The 13,498-nt window shown below is 36.0% G+C and overlaps 1 long non-coding RNA gene across 1 annotated transcript; it reads right to left on the reverse strand.

Annotated features, from left to right (window-relative positions):
• Nucleotides 1-5,560: 5,560 nt before the first annotated feature.
• On the reverse strand, nt 5,561-7,416 carry LOC146754636 (uncharacterized). Its single transcript, XR_014939014.1, has 2 exons — nt 6,273-7,416; nt 5,561-6,040 (listed from the first exon to the last, which is right to left on the reverse strand). It is a non-coding gene; the product is annotated as an uncharacterized LOC146754636 (long non-coding RNA).
• Nucleotides 7,417-13,498: the final 6,082 nt, after the last annotated feature.

Consider the following 13,498-nt stretch of genomic DNA (forward strand, 5'->3'; position numbering starts at 1 on the left):
GGGATGAAAACCAGTAATTTAGGGAGAAATTGCTATTTGTAGGGATGAAAAGCATTAGTTTGGGAAGAAAACCATAGTTTTGCAAGGATGAAGAGCGATACCTAAGAGTGTACTTTTCATTTCTGGGATAAGTGTCGATATTCATGTGACCTACTTCTAAAATTTGTCAGAAATCGATATTTCTGTTGGAAATGTCATTCTTTTTTAGATGAAAAGAGTTATTCTGGAAAAAGTGTGTCATATATGGCTACAAACGATAATTTTGTAGAGAAATCGATTTCTTTTGAAGATGAAAACCACCTTTACGTTTAGAAAATGCTGTTTGTAGATATGAAAAACATTATTTTGGTAAGAAAACCATATTTTTGCAAGGGTAAAGAGTGATACCTAAGAGAGACCTTTTTATTTCTGGTATAAATATTGATATTCCTGTGAATTTTTTCTAAAATCTGTCAGAAAAGGATATATCTGTTGGAAATGTCCTTATTTTGTAGAGGAGAAAAGGTATTTCTGTTAGTAACGTCCTCAATTTGTAGAAGAGAAAAGGTATTGAGGAAACAAGGTGTCATATTTTGCTACCAAGCTTCATTTTGTAGAGAAAATGTCTTCTTTTTGAAATGAAAACAAGTATTTCTGGGAAACAACGCTATTTTAAAGGGATAAAAAGCATTATTTTGGTGAGAAAACCATGTCCTTGCAAGGATAAAGAATGATTCTTAGGAGAGAACTTTTATTTCCGGGATAGGTACTGATATTTGTGTGACATTCTTCTAAAATTTGTCAGAAATCAATATTTCTGTTGGAAATGTCCTTATTTTGAAGAGGGAAAGAGGTATTCCAATAACAGTGTTTCATATGTTGCTACAAGGGACCATTTGTAGAGAAAACGATTTCTATTGGGGATGAAAACCACTTTTTTGGGTAGAAAATGCTACTTGTAATGATGAAAAGCTTTGTATTGGTAAGAAAAAGAATTTTTGGCAAGATTCAAGAGTGATACCTGAGAGAGAACACATTTTTTTCTGGTGTAAGTATTGATATTAGTGTGAAATACATCGGAAATTTGTCTGAAATGGATAATTCTTATGTTAATGTCATTATTTTGTAGGGGAAGACAGATATTCTGGAATCAATGAGTCATAATTTGTTACAAAGCATCGTTTTAAAGAGAATGTGTCTTCTTTTGGGGATGAAAACCAGTAATTTAGGGAGAAATTGCTATTTGTAGGGATGAAAAGCATTAGTTTGGGAAGAAAACCATAGTTTTGCAAGGATGAATAGCGATACCTAAGAGTGTACTTTTCATTTCTGGGATAAGTGTCGATATTCATGTGACCTACTTCTAAAATTTGTCAGAAATCGATATTTCTGTTGGAAAAGTCATTCTTTTTTAGATGAAAAGAGTTATTCTGGAAAAAGTGTGTCATATATGGCTACAAACGATAATTTTGTAGAGAAATCGATTTCTTTTGAAGATGAAAACCACCTTTACGTTTAGAAAATGCTGTTTGTAGATATGAAAAACATTATTTTGGTAAGAAAACCATATTTTTGCAAGGGTAAAGAGTGATACCTAAGAGAGACCTTTTTATTTCTGGTATAAATATTGATATTCCTGTGAATTTTTTCTAAAATCTGTCAGAAAAGGATATATCTGTTGGAAATGTCCTTATTTTGTAGAGGAGAAAAGGTATTTCTGTTAGTAACGTCCTCAATTTGTAGAAGAGAAAAGGTATTGAGGAAACAATGTTTCATATTTTTCTACCAAGCTTCATTTTGTAGAGAAAATGTCTTCTTTTAGAAATGAAAACAAGTATTTCTGGGAAACAACGCTATTTTAAAGGGATAAAAAGCATTATTTTGGTGAGAAAACCATGTCCTTGCAAGGATAAAGAATGATTCTTAGGAGAGAACTTTTATTTCCGGGATAGGTACTGATATTTGTGTGACATTCTTCTAAAATTGGTCAGAAATGGTTATTTCTGTTGGAAATGTCTTTATTTTGAAGAGGGAAAGAGGTATTCCAATAACAGTGTTTCATATGTTGCTACAAGGGACCATTTGTAGAGAAAACGATTTCTATTGGGGATGAAAACCACTTTTTTGGGTAGAAAATGCTACTTGTAATGATGAAAAGCTTTGTATTGGTAAGAAAAAGAATTTTTGGCAAGATTCAAGAGTGATACCTGAGAGAGAACACCTTTTTTTCTGGTGTAAGTATTGATATTAGTGTGAAATACATCGGAAATTTGTCTGAAATGGATAATTCTTATGTTAATGTCATTATTTTGTAGGGGAAGACAGATATTCTGGAATCAATGAGTCATAATTTGTTACAAAGCATCCTTTTAAAGAGAATGTGTCTTCTTTTGGGGATGAAAACCAGTAATTTAGGGAGAAATTGCTATTTGTAGGGATGAAAAGCATTAGTTTGGGAAGAAAACCATAGTTTTGCAAGGATGAAGAGCGATACCTAAGAGTGTACTTTTCATTTCTGGGATAAGTGTCGATATTCATGTGACCTACTTCTAAAATTTGTCAGAAATCGATATTTCTGTTGGAAATGTCATTCTTTTTTAGATGAAAAGAGTTATTCTGGAAAAAGTGTGTCATATATGGCTACAAACGATAATTTTGTAGAGAAATCGATTTCTTTTGAAGATGAAAACCACCTTTACGTTTAGAAAATGCTGTTTGTAGATATGAAAAACATTATTTTGGTAAGAAAACCATATTTTTGCAAGGGTAAAGAGTGATACCTAAGAGAGACCTTTTTATTTCTGGTATAAATATTGATATTCCTGTGAATTTTTTCTAAAATCTGTCAGAAAAGGATATATCTGTTGGAAATGTCCTTATTTTGTAGAGGAGAAAAGGTATTTCTGTTAGTAACGTCCTCAATTTGTAGAAGAGAAAAGGTATTGAGGAAACAATGTGTCATATTTTGCTACCAAGCTTCATTTTGTAGAGAAAATGTCTTCTTTTTGAAATGAAAACAAGTATTTCTGGGAAACAACGCTATTTTAAAGGGATAAAAAGCATTATTTTGGTGAGAAAACCATGTCCTTGCAAGGATAAAGAATGATTCTTAGGAGAGAACTTTTATTTCCGGGATAGGTACTGATATTTGTGTGACATTCTTCTAAAATTTGTCAGAAATCAATATTTCTGTTGGAAATGTCCTTATTTTGAAGAGGGAAAGAGGTATTCCAATAACAGTGTTTCATATGTTGCTACAAGGGACCATTTGTAGAGAAAACGATTTCTATTGGGGATGAAAACCACTTTTTTGGGTAGAAAATGCTACTTGTAATGATGAAAAGCTTTGTATTGGTAAGAAAAAGAATTTTTGGCAAGATTCAAGAGTGATACCTGAGAGAGAACACATTTTTTTCTGGTGTAAGTATTGATATTAGTGTGAAATACATCGGAAATTTGTCTGAAATGGATAATTCTTATGTTAATGTCATTATTTTGTAGGGGAAGACAGATATTCTGGAATCAATGAGTCATAATTTGTTACAAAGCATCGTTTTAAAGAGAATGTGTCTTCTTTTGGGGATGAAAACCAGTAATTTAGGGAGAAATTGCTATTTGTAGGGATGAAAAGCATTAGTTTGGGAAGAAAACCATAGTTTTGCAAGGATGAATAGCGATACCTAAGAGTGTACTTTTCATTTCTGGGATAAGTGTCGATATTCATGTGACCTACTTCTAAAATTTGTCAGAAATCGATATTTCTGTTGGAAAAGTCATTCTTTTTTAGATGAAAAGAGTTATTCTGGAAACAGTGTGTCATATATGGCTACAAACGATAATTTTGTAGAGAAATCGATTTCTTTTGAAGATGAAAACCACCTTTACGTTTAGAAAATGCTGTTTGTAGATATGAAAAACATTATTTTGGTAAGAAAACCATATTTTTGCAAGGGTAAAGAGTGATACCTAAGAGAGACCTTTTTATTTCTGGTATAAATATTGATATTCCTGTGAATTTTTTCTAAAATCTGTCAGAAAAGGATATATCTGTTGGAAATGTCCTTATTTTGTAGAGGAGAAAAGGTATTTCTGTTAGTAACGTCCTCAATTTGTAGAAGAGAAAAGGTATTGAGGAAACAATGTTTCATATTTTTCTACCAAGCTTCATTTTGTAGAGAAAATGTCTTCTTTTAGAAATGAAAACAAGTATTTCTGGGAAACAACGCTATTTTAAAGGGATAAAAAGCATTATTTTGGTGAGAAAACCATGTCCTTGCAAGGATAAAGAATGATTCTTAGGAGAGAACTTTTATTTCCGGGATAGGTACTGATATTTGTGTGACATTCTTCTAAAATTGGTCAGAAATGGTTATTTCTGTTGGAAATGTCTTTATTTTGAAGAGGGAAAGAGGTATTCCAATAACAGTGTTTCATATGTTGCTACAAGGGACCATTTGTAGAGAAAACGATTTCTATTGGGGATGAAAACCACTTTTTTGGGTAGAAAATGCTACTTGTAATGATGAAAAGCTTTGTATTGGTAAGAAAAAGAATTTTTGGCAAGATTCAAGAGTGATACCTGAGAGAGAACACCTTTTTTTCTGGTGTAAGTATTGATATTAGTGTGAAATACATCGGAAATTTGTCTGAAATGGATAATTCTTATGTTAATGTCATTATTTTGTAGGGGAAGACAGATATTCTGGAATCAATGAGTCATAATTTGTTACAAAGCATCCTTTTAAAGAGAATGTGTCTTCTTTTGGGGATGAAAACCAGTAATTTAGGGAGAAATTGCTATTTGTAGGGATGAAAAGCATTAGTTTGGGAAGAAAACCATAGTTTTGCAAGGATGAATAGCGATACCTAAGAGTGTACTTTTCATTTCTGGGATAAGTGTCGATATTCATGTGACCTACTTCTAAAATTTGTCAGAAATCGATATTTCTGTTGGAAAAGTCATTCTTTTTTAGATGAAAAGAGTTATTCTGGAAACAGTGTGTCATATATGGCTACAAACGATAATTTTGTAGAGAAATCGATTTCTTTTGAAGATGAAAACCACCTTTACGTTTAGAAAATGCTGTTTGTAGATATGAAAAACATTATTTTGGTAAGAAAACCATATTTTTGCAAGGGTAAAGAGTGATACCTAAGAGAGACCTTTTTATTTCTGGTATAAATATTGATATTCCTGTGAATTTTTTCTAAAATCTGTCAGAAAAGGATATATCTGTTGGAAATGTCCTTATTTTGTAGAGGAGAAAAGGTATTTCTGTTAGTAACGTCCTCAATTTGTAGAAGAGAAAAGGTATTGAGGAAACAATGTGTCATATTTTTCTACCAAGCTTCATTTTGTAGAGAAAATGTCTTCTGTTGGGGATGAAAACCAGTATTTCTGGGAAACAACGCTATTTTAAAGGGATAAAAAGCATTATTTTGGTGAGAAAACCATGTCCTTGCAAGGATAAAGAATGATTCTTAGGAGAGATGTTACCTCGATCTGGTAACCTGGAACGTCAAGTCCCTTTGTGAATGTGTATCGACGGCCCCGACCAAGTCACAGCTGTTTGTTACACCATTATGGTGAGCGGTAAAATGGCGTTTATTGGAATGTGAGGGTCCCTTATATAGGTATCCAGTTTCATCCTTATCTTTTATACATATGCATGACCCAGCAGGGGAGGGCCTATCACGTTACATCCCGAGGGTCCGATTTCGCCTAATACAACATCTCCCTCTCCCCATGCTTAACAAAACCATGCCCCGTTACAACGCAAGCGCCGATCCTAATCCTAATATATAAAGGTGTTAGTACTTATATAAATTTTTGTGGTGAGTTATTTGAAAAGTGACATAAACATGCAGAGGTATGTGGTGCAGTGTGTAATAATGTTAGTGGTTCTTTAGTTAGTATTTTCAAGGCATCTTGGGCTATATTATACAGTTCATCCTTCTGCTCAAAGCTTCTCATATATCTGCTGGAACTCCATTTTCTCATTCAAAGTCCTTGCACCTGTGCCTCTTGAGCCAGCAGCAGGAAATCCATTGCAGCTTTATTCTGTAAAACAGTATGCCTGAAAGAAAAGTACTCAGCTTTCCATTAGTTTTCTGTTTCTCCCAGACCGCCCTTTTGGGTGATCACTGCATCAGATTTTACTTTTCTCGATGGGATCCATAAAATTTTTCCCGATTCTCTGTCCTTTACTGTGGCATAACCTCTTCGTTCAAAATGATTGATTGCATAATGTGCTGTGCCAATACTTCTGCCTGCTGGGCTACCAGGATCCTACCTCTGTGACCTTCCCGCTCCCCAAGGACACCTATCTTGTCCTTCAGGAGACGGTTGGCCCTTTCCACAATTGCTTGTCCCTGGGAATTCCCAGGGATGCCTGTTGAATGAGATATTCCCCAATGCTCATTGAGTAGATCTCGAGATGAAGCACGAGCCATTGTCTGTCTTGATGTGTTGCAGCACACCAAGGACCATGATGGCAGTGGCCCAGTGTCGCTGAGCTGCAGGGGACTTAAATGTTAACATAACCATCACTCAATCAAAACCTTCACTGATAATACACTAAACAGAAGATTACATGTAACGTCATAATTTTTTGAGTTGACATATACACACTCATTCAAGCATTCATTTTAGACAATTCTATAAATGAAAATTTCTAAGCTAATGTATTATTACTTATCAACAACTATGAGGTGGAAAACCACCAAAAGGAGAGAGAAGGAACACAGTAGTGGTGGATGCGATAGGCAGTGCCTGCAGGGCGTCCCCTGCTTCAAAGTACACTTTGCCTTTCTCACCCATCACAGATTCTCTCCTGTGCAGGCTTTTTTCACATGTGCCCCATATATGCATGGCCAGTGCATGATACAGAGCCCAGGTGGAACACCTGTTCTTAAAAGATAACAAACCACTATATTAGATCTCTCTACAATACAAACTACTCAGAAAAGTTATTAACAGCTATAGTCACTTATTTCTATTGTTACTTGCTTCACCCTTAGCTCCCTTCTTTTTTCTTTTAATTGGTAAGCTTTTTCTTGTTGACCTACTCCTACTATAGTTACAAAAATCATCTATGGGTAGTATAGTAATTCTTGATGCAGTACAGAGTGAGATGCACCTGAAACTGTCAGAAAACAAATATCTTTGCACTGCTGTGAGCACATTGCATTCAGCCCACTACGGGCAAAACTCATCCTGGGATCTTCAGGACCTGCTCTAGTAAAGCTGCCACCGTTCCATCCAACTCCACCACCACAATTCCCCCTCCATACAATTTCAAGCTCCATCAACAAATTTGTCCAAGTCCCTACCCTAATTCCCTCAATGTGTATATTATTGGGAGAAAATGAGGACATTCTTGCTCGACTAGGAAGAGATACTTCTAATGTCTTGCTTTTGTCCCCATTCGGAAGTAACGATTTGTTTGCTTTCACAAGCGGCGGAGCCGAGGGGCAGGGGGGGGGGGGGGGGGGTAAGCAGTGAGGGGGGGCAGAGCGGGGGTTTGCGTTCTCTTGCTGGCACTTAAACTTTTCTGGCTAGAGCAGGTCACATTCAGTATTTTAACTCACTGTTCTTCTGTAATCTTTTTCCCGTTTTTTTTTTTGTTTTTTTTTTTTTTTTTCACAATTCCACTACTCGAACCCTCAATTACACTTCCATGTAACATTAATAATTCCACTTCCATATAGCATTCATGTTTACACATCCCTATAACATTAACAGTTCCATACACCATTTGCATTTATACTTTCACATACCATAAACATTTAACAATCACAAAGACAGTGACAATAATCAATACAGTTTATCCTAAGCATTCTTCCTCTCCTCCAAGTTGTCAGCAGGAGTTTAAACGACTCCAACTCGGGCTGCCGTGGCTCGCTCGACAGCTGGTCTTGTATCCGCTTCAGAGACTCCACTCCAGCCCGGGGCCCCCTGACCGGGCCCCCAATTAACGATAAAAAGGAATGCCTCCCTTATCTTTGACCAATCCGAGACTTGGTCGCTCTTGTTCTCCCCTCTCCCTCCCCCCAGGTAGAGCTGGACCAGCAGCCCACCCTCTTGGGGAAGGGTTATGATGACTAGGAACGCCTCTGCCTCCGCCCCCGCTGATGAGGATTGGCTTCCATCTTGGTTAGTCCTATCCACCCCGCCCCCCGGGGCGGAACCACACCCACAACCCATCCCATCTCGAGGAAAGGACCCATCCTCCCACCCCTGCTCACTCCCCTTCCCCACCCCCAAGGATGGGCGAAGGAGTGCAGAAGATACCGGTTGCTTTGGATACCAATATGGGGCCTCAGAGGAAGGATTCTCCTGGTCAAGAGATAAGGATGTGGAATGTGTGGAATGCTGCTGGACGGGGCCATCTGCTCGTTGTTCAGCCGGAGTGATGGGTGCGGTCTGGATGGCTCCCGCCACCTTGTCTTTGTCTTTCAAATCCTCACATCTGCAAGAGAAAAGGCCTCCCGACCCAATTCCCAAAGCAGCCCCAAGCCGAGTCTTCCCTTCTTTCCGAGCCGCTTTCAGCGCCCCAAGCACCAACCCCCACGTTTTGAACTCAGCATCTTTCTGCTCATTCATTGCGCGCTCACAGAGCGAAAAAGTTAAAGAGTCCCGCTTATTGTGATCCAAAATCACCCGAGGAGAGGAAAGCTCCCTCTCCTTTTCAAGACAACTAATGACGACTGCAATGTCCTTCTTAGAAGGCGTAGCTTTCCTACCATAGTAGGTTTTACAAAGTTGCAATACTACTCTAATGACGGAATACATTTACCCAGAGACCTGAAGTCTTCCTGGTCTTCTACGAACTATCGGCCGTAGGATAGGCGCAGCGCTGCATTCCCGTTTGCACCCCACCGAGAGTGCTTCCACGGGCTCGAACCGTGGATACCGCGTCCGTCAGCGCGGTTTTAGCAATCGCACACTCACCTCCAGGACTTTTCCTCACACGGGGCACCATTTGTTACCTCGATCTGGTAACCTGGAAAGTCAAGTCCCTTTGTGAATGTGTATCGACGGCCCCGACCAAGTCACAGCTGTTTGTTACACCATTATGGTGAGCGGTAAAATGGCGTTTATTGGAATGTGAGGGTCCCTTATATAGGTATCCAGTTTCATCCTTATCTTTTATACATATGCATGACCCAGCAGGGGAGGGCCTATCACGTTACATCCCGAGGGTCCGATTTCGCCTAATACAACAGAGAGAACTTTTATTTCCGGGATAGGTACTGATATTTGTGTGACATTCTTCTAAAATTTGTCAGAAATCGATATTTCTGTTGGAAATGTCCTTATTTTGAAGAGGGAAAGAGGTATTCCAATAACAGTGTTTCATATGTTGCTACAAGGGACCATTTGTAGAGAAAAAGATTTCTATTGGGGATGAAAACCACTTTTTTGGGTAGAAAATGCTACTTGTAATGATGAAAAGCTTTGTATTGGTAAGAAAAAGAATTTTTGGCAAGATTCAAGAGTGATACCTGAGAGAGAACACATTTTTTTCTGGTGTAAGTATTGATATTAGTGTGAAATACATCGGAAATTTGTCTGAAATGGATAATTCTTATGTTAATGTCATTATTTTGTAGGGGAAGACAGATATTCTGGAATCAATGAGTCATAATTTGTTACAAAGCATCGTTTTAAAGAGAATGTGTCTTCCTTTGGGGATGAAAACCAGTAATTTAGGGAGAAATTGCTATTTGTAGGGATGAAAAGCATTAGTTAGGGAAGAAAACCATAGTTTTGCAAGGATGAAGAGTGATACCTAAGAGTGTACTTTTCATTTCTGGGATAAGTGTCGATATTCATGTGACCTACTTCTAAAATTTGTCAGAAATCGATATTTCTGTTGGAAAAGTCATTCTTTTTTAGATGAAAAGAGTTATTCTGGAAACAGTGTGTCATATATGGCTACAAACGATAATTTTGTAGAGAAATCGATTTCTTTTGAAGATGAAAACCACCTTTACGTTTAGAAAATGCTGTTTGTAGATATGAAAAACATTATTTTGGTAAGAAAACCATATTTTTGCAAGGGTAAAGAGTGATACCTAAGAGAGACCTTTTTATTTCTGGTATAAATATTGATATTCCTGTGAATTTTTTCTAAAATCTGTCAGAAAAGGATATATCTGTTGGAAATGTCCTTATTTTGTAGAGGAGAAAAGGTATTTCTGTTAGTAACGTCCTCAATTTGTAGAAGAGAAAAGGTATTGAGGAAACAATGTGTCATATTTTTCTACCAAGCTTCATTTTGTAGAGAAAATGTCTTCTTTTTGAAATGAAAACAAGTATTTCTGGGAAACAACGCTATTTTAAAGGGATAAAAAGCATTATTTTGGTGAGAAAACCATGTCCTTGCAAGGATAAAGAATGATTCTTAGGAGAGAACTTTTATTTCCGGGATAGGTACTGATATTTGTGTGACATTCTTCTAAAATTGGTCAGAAATGGTTATTTCTGTTGGAAATGTCTTTATTTTGAAGAGGGAAAGAGGTATTCCAATAACAGTGTTTCATATGTTGCTACAAGGGACCATTTGTAGAGAAAACGATTTCTATTGGGGATGAAAACCACTTTTTTGGGTAGAAAATGCTACTTGTAATGATGAAAAGCTTTGTATTGGTAAGAAAAAGAATTTTTGGCAAGATTCAAGAGTGATACCTGAGAGAGAACACCTTTTTTTCTGGTGTAAGTATTGATATTAGTGTGAAATACATCGGAAATTTGTCTGAAATGGATAATTCTTATGTTAATGTCATTATTTTGTAGGGGAAGACAGATATTCTGGAATCAATGAGTCATAATTTGTTACAAAGCATCGTTTTAAAGAGAATGTGTCTTCTTTTGGGGATGAAAACCAGTAATTTAGGGAGAAATTGCTATTTGTAGGGATGAAAAGCATTAGTTTGGGAAGAAAACCATAGTTTTGCAAGGATGAAGAGCGATACCTAAGAGTGTACTTTTCATTTCTGGGATAAGTGTCGATATTCATGTGACCTACTTCTAAAATTTGTCAGAAATCGATATTTCTGTTGGAAAAGTCATTCTTTTTTAGATGAAAAGAGTTATTCTGGAAACAATGTCTCATATATGGCTACAAGCGATAATTTTGTAGAGAAATCGATTTCTTTTGAAGATGAAAACCACCTTTACGTTTAGAAAATGCTGTTTGTAGAGATGAAAAACATTATTTTGGTAAGAAAACCATATTTTTGCAAGGGTAAAGAGTGATACCTAAGAGAGACCTTTTTATTTCTGGTATAAATATTGATATTCCTGTGAATTTTTTCTAAAATCTGTCAGAAAAGGATATATCTGTTGGAAATGTCCTTATTTTGTAGAGGAGAAAAGGTATTTCTGTTAGTAACGTCCTCAATTTGTAGAAGAGAAAAGGTATTGAGGAAACAATGTGTCATATTTTGCTACCAAGCTTCATTTTGTAGAGAAAATGTCTTCTTTTAGAAATGAAAACAAGTATTTCTGGGAAACAACGCTATTTTAAAGGGATAAAAAGCATTATTTTGGTGAGAAAACCATGTCCTTGCAAGGATAAAGAATGATTCTTAGGAGAGAACTTTTATTTCCGGGATAGGTACTGATATTTGTGTGACATTCTTCTAAAATTTGTCAGAAATCGATATTTCTGTTGGAAATGTCTTTATTTTGAAGAGGGAAAGAGGTATTCCAATAACAGTGTTTCATATGTTGCTACAAGGGACCATTTGTAGAGAAAACGATTTCTATTGGGGATGAAAACCACTTTTTTGGGTAGAAAATGCTACTTGTAATGATGAAAAGCTTTGTATTGGTAAGAAAAAGAATTTTTGGCAAGATTCAAGAGTGATACCTGAGAGAGAACACATTTTTTTCTGGTGTAAGTATTGATATTAGTGTGAAATACATCGGAAATTTGTCTGAAATGGATAATTCTTATGTTAATGTCATTATTTTGTAGGGGAAAACAGATATTCTGGAATCAATGTGTCATAATTTGTTACAAAGCATCGTTTTAAAGAGAATGTGTCTTCTTTTGGGGATGAAAACCAGTAATTTAGGGAGAAATTGCTATTTGTAGGGATGAAAAGCATTAGTTTGGGAAGAAAACCATAGTTTTGCAAGGATGAAGAGCGATACCTAAGAGTGTACTTTTCATTTCTGGGATAAGTGTCGATATTCATGTGACCTACTTCTAAAATTTGTCAGAAATCGATATTTCTGTTGGAAAAGTCATTCTTTTTTAGATGAAAAGAGTTATTCTGGAAACAATGTCTCATATATGGCTACAAGCGATAATTTTGTAGAGAAATCGATTTCTTTTGAAGATGAAAACCACCTTTACGTTTAGAAAATGCTGTTTGTAGAGATGAAAAACATTATTTTGGTAAGAAAACCATATTTTTGCAAGGGTAAAGAGTGATACCTAAGAGAGACCTTTTTATTTCTGGTATAAATATTGATATTCCTGTGAATTTTTTCTAAAATCTGTCAGAAAAGGATATATCTGTTGGAAATGTCCTTATTTTGTAGAGGAGAAAAGGTATTTCTGTTAGTAACGTCCTCAATTTGTAGAAGAGAAAAGGTATTGAGGAAACAATGTGTCATATTTTGCTACCAAGCTTCATTTTGTAGAGAAAATGTCTTCTTTTAGAAATGAAAACAAGTATTTCTGGGAAACAACGCTATTTTAAAGGGATAAAAAGCATTATTTTGGTGAGAAAACCATGTCCTTGCAAGGATAAAGAATGATTCTTAGGAGAGAACTTTTATTTCCGGGATAGGTACTGATATTTGTGTGACATTCTTCTAAAATTTGTCAGAAATCGATATTTCTGTTGGAAATGTCTTTATTTTGAAGAGGGAAAGAGGTATTCCAATAACAGTGTTTCATATGTTGCTACAAGGGACCATTTGTAGAGAAAACGATTTCTATTGGGGATGAAAACCACTTTTTTGGGTAGAAAATGCTACTTGTAATGATGAAAAGCTTTGTATTGGTAAGAAAAAGAATTTTTGGCAAGATTCAAGAGTGATACCTGAGAGAGAACACATTTTTTTCTTGTATAAGTATTGATATTAGTGTGAAATACATCGGAAATTTGTCTGAAATGGATAATTCTTATGTTAATGTCATTATTTTGTAGGGGAAGACAGATATTCTGGAATCAATGAGTCATAATTTGTTACAAAGCATCATTTTAAAGAGAATGTGTCTTCTTTTGGGGATGAAAACCAGTAATTTAGGGAGAAATTGCTATTTGTAGGGATGAAAAGCATTAGTTTGGGAAGAAAACCATAGTTTTGCAAGGATGAAGAGTGATACCTAAGAGTGTACTTTTCATTTCTGGGATAAGTGTCGATATTCATGTGACCTACTTCTAAAATTTGTCAGAAATCGATATTTCTGTTGGAAATGTCATTCTTTTTTAGATGAAAAGAGTTATTCTGGAAACAATGTGTCATATATGGCTACAAACGATAATTTTGTAG

This window comes from Coturnix japonica, chromosome W, assembly GCF_054131305.1.
Source record: "Coturnix japonica strain WE chromosome W, WE-NBRP24, whole genome shotgun sequence".
Taxonomy (NCBI): domain Eukaryota; kingdom Metazoa; phylum Chordata; class Aves; order Galliformes; family Phasianidae; genus Coturnix; species Coturnix japonica.